Here is a 10,225-nt window from a genome sequence, read left to right as displayed (position 1 = left end):
ATTTTCTTAGTACCAACAGAAATCCCATCGTATATGAAAACTACAGCTCGTGAAGTACCAATGTACCATGTGTGAAATACTACTGTATATCAATACCACAATTTATTACAATACTGAGTAGTTGCCCTATTATTGAGAAGAAAATATAATGCTGAATACATATACGGAATTCTAGACCCAATTCTTTTACTTAAAAATCTTTTACATATATCGGTCCATTATTTTACAAGTGCGATTCTCGTGTAAGGTCCTACGGAAATCCTATCTAGGGAAGGCCATTCAAATCTTATCAATCGTGTGCTTGCTAAATTAGCAGTGCTAAACTTTAATGCACGAATGAGAAATACTTCACATATAACCCATTTGTATAACTCCCTTACAACCAGGTAATTTGACCCCTTTTGAGTAACAAGTGGGCAACCACTCAAGTGGTTTAACGTATAGCAGTGCTCTACACGAATGTTAACGGCACAAGAATTTTTTTTCACACCAACTCAACATTTCCTTATACTGCTGCGTGAGCGTGGGAGCCACCGTTCTTAGTTCCTCAAAAGAAGAGGTGTATACTCCCAAAAAAGAGGAGGTGAATATAGATTTTTCAAGCATGGAAAATACTATAGTATCTAAGGTTTTGTTTCATCCAAATACATCAAAGTTTTGGATACATTTGTACTTTAACACATCTTGAATTTTTAAAAACTCTGGAAAAAAACACTAATTTACACTCGAGAGGCTCTCTGGTAACCTACCGAACAGATTAACGCAGCATACCGTGGCAATGGAGAGGGGGCAACAGACTCTGCTATTTAGGGCACGTGTGTGCAGAAACCCCCTCGCGAGCGATAAAAAGCCTCCGCTCTTTTTTTTGAAAACTTTTTCTCTTCCCGTCTTTCTTTTTTAAAAAGTTTATACGAGAAAAATTTAGTTCAAAAAAATTTAAAAAAAGTTTGCACGAGAAAAAAAATCTCAGAAGTTTTGAGAAAAAGTTACTAGTAACTTTTAAAAAATTTCTGAAAAAATTTACGTGGGCAATTGGGTGATCCGGCGCCAGCCGGAGCCTGGAGGGAGAGGTGGAGCCCACCAACAAAGCTTCGTACTACAACTCAAACCAGCGAAAGCCGCGGCCAGGGGGCGAAGGTGGCGGCAGAGGTGGAGGCCGCAGGATGGCTCGGGCGCGGGGGCCCACCAGCCAAGCTTCGTACTACAACTCAAACCGGAAGTACGATACGAGACCCACATGTCAGCCAGCGAAAGCCGCGATCTGCGCCCGTCCCGATCCCGTCCCATTCCTCCCCTCCCCTTTTCCTACAAAACCCGTCCACGGGTTCTTCTCCGCTTGTTCGGCCCTCGCTTCTTCACGGCCAACGAAGGCAAGCGCCTCTCCCTGTTCGCTCCTTCTCCTCTCGAATCCCTAATTCATTTGCATTTTCTGGAAATTTCTAGAGTCAGGGAAGAGGCCAAGCCGAGCCCGGCCCCGCGCAGTGCCCGCTGCTCGGCGCCGTCGTCCTCTCGCACGCCACGCGACTCCGCCTCGTTGCTTCTCCATCTTGGAACACTCGCCGACTCCTCCACAGGTAATCTCGCGTGAGAATAGGCGGCGGCGTCTTCGCTTATTCTGTTGCTCGATTGGGTAGTTTGCTCCAGTGCTTGTTCCGGGAGTGTGTTTTTCTGTTGGGAAGGGCAATATGGGGGGACCAACTGCTATTGCTATGCGTTATTTCATCCAGTTCTGCAACGTCTGCGCTTATACGGTTGCTGTGGGTTTGTGACCATCGATTGGATAGTTTGCTCCAGTGCTTCCGTGTGTGTTTTTCTATTGGGAAGGGCAATATGGGGGGACGGAATGCTATTGCTATGCGTTATTTCATCCAGTGCTGCAACATCTGCGCTTATGCGGTTGCTGTGAGTCTGTGACCATCGATTGGATAGTTTTGAATTCTGGAATCACAATCCACCTGGAACTAATTTAGTATGAGTTTCTTGTAAATCATTGTGTGTGTTTTTCTTGTAAATCCACAAAACCTAACTAAATGCACCGAAACACACTTTAACCTTCCCCAACACCTAAACAATGTTATGTCCCTTACTACAAAATATTGATAGTGAAGGTTTCAGGCTCAGGGTTAAAGTGTGTTTCGGTGCATGTTGGTACCATGACAGTCGCATTCAAATCTCCCGCATATGATTTGTCTAGCATTTCTTTCGAAGTCTCGTTAACCTGCTTCCAAAACTCCTTGTAGAATCCCAATGGGAACCCATCAGGGTCACAAAGCATTGAATGTATCCATATAAATCAACTCCACACCATCATTGGATTTCTCATGAGCTGATGAGCAAACTAGACAAAGTTGAACTCACCTACCACAACCAAAGGATAACTGCTGTTCTGAATTTTTGAATAGAGTTCATGCAGAAATGCACATTTTCTATCATATTGAACTGGGCATACACATTCATAATTTCCTGTTTGAAGGCATATCTTCTACTAGTAATTACTGTGCTGGCAAAAACTAAACTCCCTAGATTCTATAGCATTAGCATCAACATCTCCATTCTTACCCCTAAAAGCAAGCCCCTAGAGTGGCCTTGGGCTGCAACTCAATTCCAAGCACAAGGTCCCTGTTACCAACCCAACTGATTCAAGCACCCCAATCCACACACAAACACACTAGAACAATCCCAAATTGGAGTTCAATAGCCAAATCAACCAACACACGGTCTGGGTACAACTAATGGAAGAAGAAGAGTAAGGGAAAGGAAGGAGATGATCAAGTCTCTGACTCGCTTGAGCCGCAGCTCGCCGCCATTCAGTTCGGTTCCGTCTCCTCTGTTCATTCCCTGGTTCCAGCCGCTCGGCGCTTCCTCCTTTTGTAACGTCCTCCCTGAGTCTTGGGGGCCCACCTGTCATATCGAGCATATCACATTCCCCTCATCTTGAAATTCGGCTTGCCCTCAAGCCGATATTGCGATGAACTCTTGAAGCCTGATATCGCTGCTCCCGATCACCATACTTCCACTGCTTCCTGCTCCACCATGTGTCATGTTGCTGTTAGCCATAGCCAGAACCTAGTTCTGCCTTCCAAATCAGTTTGCTCTTCGATGAACCGAGTGAACATCCTCTAGAGAAGGTGACAACGAACTGACATTGAAGATGTGCTCTCTGAGGTATTGACCTCTGGTATGTCATCTAGAGGCCCAACACACTTCTGATTAGCATCGAGTCTGGATGATTCGGCATACTGAGAACTATGGTCAGACTGCTTTGTTCCAGCAAATTATCCTGCAATGAACTCATGCCAAGCAACATGCTTGCTACTGGACTTGCATCAATTTCATATTCGCGAAAACTCCCTCCTGACAAAGAAAGATCAGCTACAAATGCTAGCTTCTTAGCCAACTCAAGATCATTCTTGAAGAGTATCCATCTTCAGACAAGGCAGCAGCCAAACACTCAACATCTTCACCATTGCAATCAGGGACCATGCAGACATCGATCTCTAATTGCTCTAGAGCTGTGACATGCCATCTTTGTTAGACTGCAAGGATTCAATCTGTAACAAATATAGTTTCAAATTGCCAATCCGTAGGTGATTCTCAAGCTCCTTCACTGCAGCATCTTGCTGGTCAACACATTATGTCATTTGAGCAATGGTAATGAAATTGCCTTTTGAGCCTGCAGTGACTACACCCTTCAATCTGGTGCTTTCAGACAAGCCCTTCTAAGCACTGCTTCCAGCACCTAGATCTATAGGCACCATCGGAAAAGCTCCTATGTACAATGTCAGATGACTCTCCAGATCAGGTGGTGGCCATGGCTGGGAATCAAGGACATGAGCAGCCACAACTCTTGACATTGCAGCAATCCCATGAGGAACACGGAATTTCCCAGACCTTGACATTGCAGTGAACACGACCTTGGCCAGTGAGAACTCCATTGGCACTTGGATGACCGGGATGCCCTTCTTCCCGTGGACTCCAAGGCTCTCCACCACCGAGTGGCCAACCAGAGTCCTGAGAGAAATCTTGTCGCTGGTCTTGGCAATGTCGTAGTCGATGAAGTTGGCGAAGGTCGGCCTGTAGAGGTTGTCGGCGTGCAACGACATGGACGAGTCGTTGCACTTGAGGACGACGTGCTTGCCACCGTCGCCGCCCTTGGAGACTCGGAAGAACGCGGGAGTTCGCTTTTCGAGCGATCGCTTGAACTTGGCGTGATGGGCATGAGAGGAAGCCGCGAGTCGGCCGCGTACGCGCCGAGCTGCGGCCAGTTGAGCGGGCCATCGCAATGGAGGCCACCGCATAGGCCATGCGTGCACGGAACAACGACGACGCCGCCGCCCACCACGACGTCGTATCGATGCCTGCACGGAGACACGAGGATTTGCGGAGGGCCGATGCGTGCGTCGAGGAGGCCGAGGTGTCACGACGCATGGTGAGATGATACTCTCGGGGAGACTGAGGCTTCCCGTCGAACGATTGGCGAGCGTTTGCCCATGGAGGTCGATGTGGTCGTGGAGGACGGGTCCCCTAGTTGTGAAGTCGAACGCCATGGCCTGGCCGTTCACCAACTCGTCTTGGCGCTGGAACCCCTAGAACCTGACGCCATCCACAGTCGGGTGAGCGTACGCATCCCTGAACACTACCTCAAGGTCATCGGCATCGAAGAAGACGAAGTCACCACAACCATCGTCATTGAGCGCCCTACCGAACTCGGGTACAAAGTCGCGGTAGCGGAGGACACATTTGCTCACAGGCGTGTCTCCCGTGCCTCAGAGTTGCCGCTGGCGTCGCAGAGGTCCAGTGGAAAGAGCGCGAACAAGGCCGACATGGAATCGTGGCGCGCCTCGTCTGCGAGCTTGGAAACCTCGTGTGTGCCCTGGCCGATCTCGAGATCAAAGATGACGATGCCATTGATGTCCCAGGTAGCGAACTCAGCGGCCATCTAGAAGGAGCAGTCGTGGGCTCGGCCAATGAGCTCGATGAGGTGGTAGACGCATTCTGTTGAACACTTGGCGACGGCTCGGGAAGGTTGATGACCGGAGCACGGTTGGCGAGGTTAGCGTGCTGGGCAGGAGTGTAGGCAGCTGGCCAAGAGGGCCGTCACGGTAGAGGCCACTGCGCAGGTCGCGCGCGTACATCCTCTGGCTCTGAGAGGCACATATGGTGTACGATGCCATGGAGCTCAGCACGCTGGTGGCCCGGACGAGTGCACCTTGCACGTCCTCGTACGCCAGACACGCAGACGTGGTCTGCCTCGCACGGGATCCGAAGGAAGATCTCGCGCACCAGGTCGTTGGGGAGTTTGATGCCGTTGCGGATGAAGAAGACATGGACGTTGTTGTCGAACGGCTTCCCATCTGGTGGTGATGCCTCCTCAGATGCGGAACGCTCCTGTTCCGCCGCTGGCTGAAGCAACGAAGGGCGGAGGCGGCGAGCATGCTAGGGGTGGATTGATCAGCGTGGGCTCCTTCAGCATTGTCTTCAACTCATGCACCTCGGCCCTTAGATCTGCGAGTGCTTGGTGGTTCTGGTTCAACATCGCGACCAGCTCTGCATGCTGCTCGTCGGTCCTCATCGACCGGATCGATAGCTCTGATTACCAATTGTTACCGACCCAATTGATTCAAGCACCCCAATCCACACACAAACACACTAGAACAATCCCAAATTGGAGTTCAATAGCCAAATCAACCAACACACACAGTATGAGTACAACTGATGGAAGAAGAAGAGTAAGGGAAAGGAAGGAGATGATTGAGTCTCCGACTCGCCTTAGCCGTAGCTCACCGCCGTTCGGTTTGGTTCCGTCTCCTCTGTTCATTCCTTGGTTCCAGCCACTCGGCGCTTCCTCCTTTTGTAACGTCCTCCCTAAGTCTTAGGGGCCCACCTGTCACATCGGGTATAGGACAGTGCCCTGTTCACTAATTGTTACAACTCTAATTGAGAAACCTGCTTCAATGGTTTCTTGCAGTCATAGAATGTCTACTTTGTGTTTTGACAACTCCCCTAGATGTCTTCTTCTCCCTTCATTCTCCATACCTTTATTGTTCCAATGGAGAAAAATATTTTTTTTCTTTTTGATCACCACACGCCCCTTCATTTTATGTGCCACAATTTGCTCAATTTGCACTCCACACACAGCTGCTACCTGTAGGAGTTTACTGCTACCGACAGAGTTTAGAACAGAAAATGAATAGTATTGGTACCTGAGATGTTGTTTTTCTGCTGGGTGCGATGTTCAGCCTTCAATTAGATAGGAATCCCATCATCATTAATCCACGACCTCTTCCTGATGGCAGCAACTAGGTCACCTTTTGTTTTATTTTGGGGTCTTGACTGGCGTGAACTTGGCCTCTTAAGTAGGTTGCACCCGAGGAACTGAGCTTAGCTCAATTGGTTGAGAGTGCGAATGTATGCTTAGACCACCAAAGTTTGAGTCCTCTTGGACGCGAATTTGAGTGCCTATTTTTTAAAAAAAATGGTTGTGTACATCCTGAACGTCTTGATGTCTTGTTGGTTGATGTCTTGTTGGTGCAGAGGCTGAACGTTGTACTTCCATTATCAAAAAAAGTAGGTTGCACCCTGTAGATGGCCTCGATCTCTTAAGTCTATAGAGGAGAATTTGTTGCGATCTTCACTTGGTTTTCCTTCTATTGCATATCATGCAGTTCTTTAGTCAGGGTCGGTGCCCCACTCGCAGACTCCACCAAGACCCCCTTACCCTTCATCTGTTTCTGAATGCTTGCTATTTTCCAGTCCATGACTTTCTAAAGAGGTGTTGTTTTGTGATCAAAACGTGCATCCAATTTATGCATCTGTGCCTTCTCTAACTCCTTGGCCTTCTCTACCATCCCTTCATCTGTTATGTGTGGCCTCAGTTCGGCACAGGCCGGGTAAGTGGTTTGTTAGGATGTTTGCTATCTGCTTAAGAATCAAGTTAAGTTAGATAAGATTTGGATTTGTTAGCTAAGAGATTGCTTAGTTGGTTTATTAGGATCAGTTTGTCGCATCTGGACTGCTCTATATTTGGAGAGGCGATGCCCATGAATAAAGCAAGCAGAAGTTAGTCTCCTATCTCCCTATCACGGTGCTTTGCACCTCTCCTCTCATCACAGCGCTAGGGAGACGAGGTTATAAGCCTCGTCCTCCTGTCGAGCACTCCCACTTCCTGAGATCGAACCCCAATCCACCAGCCCATAACATCATCCAAAGGGGGTAATACCTGCTTCCATTGCATTGTATCTCGAATTTAATATCTCTGGACTCTTAATATTGTCATGGTCTGAAGATTCATCACTAGAAAGTTCAGAGCTGGTGATCTGCATAGGCGATCTTTGAGTATTACCACTCAAATGCACTTTTTCCTGGTTTGCGAATTCTACCACAGACTTCCATCCAAATTACCGTTTCATCTTGAAGTGGCTAAGAATTGCGTCTAGGTTGCGTCCAGATCGATTGAAACAATCTGTGCATTCTGCTCGAGCCAATTTGTCCAACAGTAGAGTACAATCAAAGAATCCCATCCCTTTTCTGAATTCAGTAGTGAATAGAAGAGAGGAGCTCAACCACCAGGTTGAAGCTAGCAGGCAGAGGCATTGCCTGAATATTGAGCTGTCGACCAAATAGGCTTCTGGAGTATGTACAATTGGCAAGAAGGTGCTGCATGTTTCTGGGTGAAATGAAGCACAAAGGGCAAGTGGGATCATTTGGCTGCCCTGCTTTTAAAAAAAAAAAAAAAACTGTACCTTATGGTATTGTTAGGGATATTTAGTGAGCAAATTGTGGGTTTCATCATCTCAAGAAACAAATGATGAGATTTCATAGATACTGTATGGTCATAGACAACATGGCTTCAAGTTGGTGGATGGTTAATTCAGTTCAGCTCTTTTTTGTGCATGAAATTGAATCTCTGCATGTTGGATTTGTAATGATCTCGATCCGTTTTTCTTCATGTAGTCCTTAGCTGATTCTTTCTGTTCTCAAAAGATGGCGAAGAAGCGTAAATCTAACCATCAAGAGAAGCTGGAGGTGAACATGCGGTTCAAAAATTACACTCACTCTACTTAAGATGTCTGCCACATATGCTAATTACTCATACAATTTCAGGTGCAGCACGAAAAGCTCATGGAATCCTACCGTTCTCTCCTGTTCAATGATGTCTCTCTGATGTTACCAGCCATGATGGGAATATCAAACCTGGAAAAATTAAGTGAAACAAACCAGGCTCTCTGATGCTATTTACCTTCCTCCTCATGGGATACATTGGTACTGCTGCTTTTGTTTTGTCACACTCTTCTGAGCCAATGACATGGTCTTCTGTAGTGTTTGCAATGACACTGGTTATGACTGTTTTTTGGCTGGGTAATTTCTATCTTGCTTTGGTCTCTTCACTCCATGTAGTCAGCAATGACACAATTGGTACTGTTTTTTGTCTAGGGATTTTTCATTTTGCAATTGGACTCCTCGCTCCGGGAGGCCATCAGGAAGTTTGTATTCTTGTCGACATTTTTCTCTTCCTAACCGGTGCTATCATCATAACATTCCTGTGGAAGATTCACTTTGTACCCGAACCTCACCCGTAGCACGTTTAAGGTACGGTACATTCACTTTGCATCTTGTGATAACATAGACTCCCTAGCTTTGAACTACTGGTAGTATCACTTGTTCTTATATATCATGCAAAGTCATTACTTGATGTGTCCATATGCTGTTGTCGCGTGGTAGCAGCTTCGTGTCTGATAATATAGCACCACATTCTCTTTACCTAGTACTCATAGGCCATAGTGCAATTGCATGGGTAGATTTGCCAACCAGTGGCTGTATTTGTTGTTGATTTTTCAGATTTGATTGAGTAATCTCTTGCTCACTACGCCATGAGAATGAGTACAATAACCCGACACCACTTATGAAGAAAAGTTAAGTGCCTAGATTTGAAAACAAAATATAGCTGTTTTTCCTGGATAAATGGCTTCTTTCAAGTATCGAATTTGGGTCGATTTCGCCCGTGTGAAGATATCAAAACACCAAAACAAAATGCAGTTACGGCGATCAGCTGTGCCAAAGCGCACACAGCAAGGAAAGCGAGTCTGCTCTCTAGATGCGATGAAACCGATGTTTATGTGCCATGCACTTGCTTGTTGAGAGGGAATTCAAATTCCAAACAACAATTATTACAGAAGTACGTCCTCACTATAATAAAAAAGGAAACATTTATATGTGTAACGCGTACTAGTTATGATAAAAAAAAACTAGACAGTATTTTCCGGAAGAATGAACTTTTTAAGAAGAGCTTCGTAGGGCCTGAACATCATCTTCTCAAAGCTGCTGATGGTGCCTCCCTGAAGCAGTCGAAGATTCCTGAAAACAAGCGTCACCGCCACTTGGAAAAGCAAGCAGAGAGGAACGAAGAAAGGCAGGGTACGCCATGCTGTGCCTTCCCGTATCTGCGACTCGGTTTGCGACACGATCAGCACGTAGGCCAGAGCGGTAGCGGAAGCCCACCAGACCTGCGAAAATCACGTCGAGAATATATCGCGCTACGTATATATATGCATGGAACGATGGGGGGCATGTGCTCGAAGGAAAAAGTTAGGGCCATCGGTCAGATTCTCGTGTAAATCTCGAGAAATTTCGATCTCATGTTGCGACTTCCGAGCCCGATCTGACCGAGCAGTGCATGCACATGCGGGCGTGGCGTTTGGAGAGGGAGTCAGGGAGCGAGAGCGGAGAGATTACCCAGATGATGCAGGTCTCAACCGCGCGCCACGCCGTCAGCCGCTTGCGCCGGCCGGCGGCGGCTGAGCCGACCGTGACCATGCCGTCAATCTCCTTCTCCTCCCGGCGACGTTCCTGCGTGCTCGCTTAATTTGGTTCAGGTGACTACGATACTGGCAGACGTCGCCGGGGTTATATAAGTAGACGTCGCCGGGGTGGAGTCGGTCTCGATCGGGTACGAACGCGAAACGGAGACCTACGTAGAAACGGAGGTCCAGTCCCTGTAGGTCGACCTCCTCGGAGTTGGACCTATCGCCTGACCATGACGCCTCCAAGAACACGAGCCGTGCCGGCCGCGTACCGCACGGTCACCTGGTCCTCCTCGCAGCGACGGATGGGTCTCATGGAGTTCATCGCGCGGCTCACGACCGTCGCGTCGACGTCGACGACGCCTGCTCCACCGCCGCGTCCTGCCGCGCGCTCCACACCGCCGCCAACATCGCCATCTCCGCCG

General features: G+C 47.8%; 1 long non-coding RNA gene across 2 annotated transcripts; it reads left to right on the top strand.

Moving 5' to 3' along the window:
* The first annotated feature begins 1,352 nt into the window (after window positions 1–1,352).
* On the top strand, window positions 1,353–8,916 carry LOC133887060 (uncharacterized). 2 transcript variants are annotated; one of them, XR_009903513.1, is made up of 4 exons: window positions 1,353–1,574; window positions 7,954–8,025; window positions 8,104–8,358; window positions 8,434–8,916. It is a non-coding gene; the product is annotated as an uncharacterized LOC133887060 (long non-coding RNA). The 2 variants fall into 2 exon arrangements; XR_009903512.1 differs by having other exon boundaries at window positions 8,104–8,916.
* The last annotated feature ends 1,309 nt before the right edge of the window (window positions 8,917–10,225 follow it).

The sequence above is a fragment of the Phragmites australis genome, chromosome 12 (assembly GCF_958298935.1).
Source record: "Phragmites australis chromosome 12, lpPhrAust1.1, whole genome shotgun sequence".
In the NCBI taxonomy this organism is placed as follows: Eukaryota; Viridiplantae; Streptophyta; class Magnoliopsida; order Poales; family Poaceae; genus Phragmites; species Phragmites australis.
The sequence above is the reverse complement of the archived record's forward strand: the minus strand, read 5'-3'. Positions and strand labels throughout refer to the sequence as shown.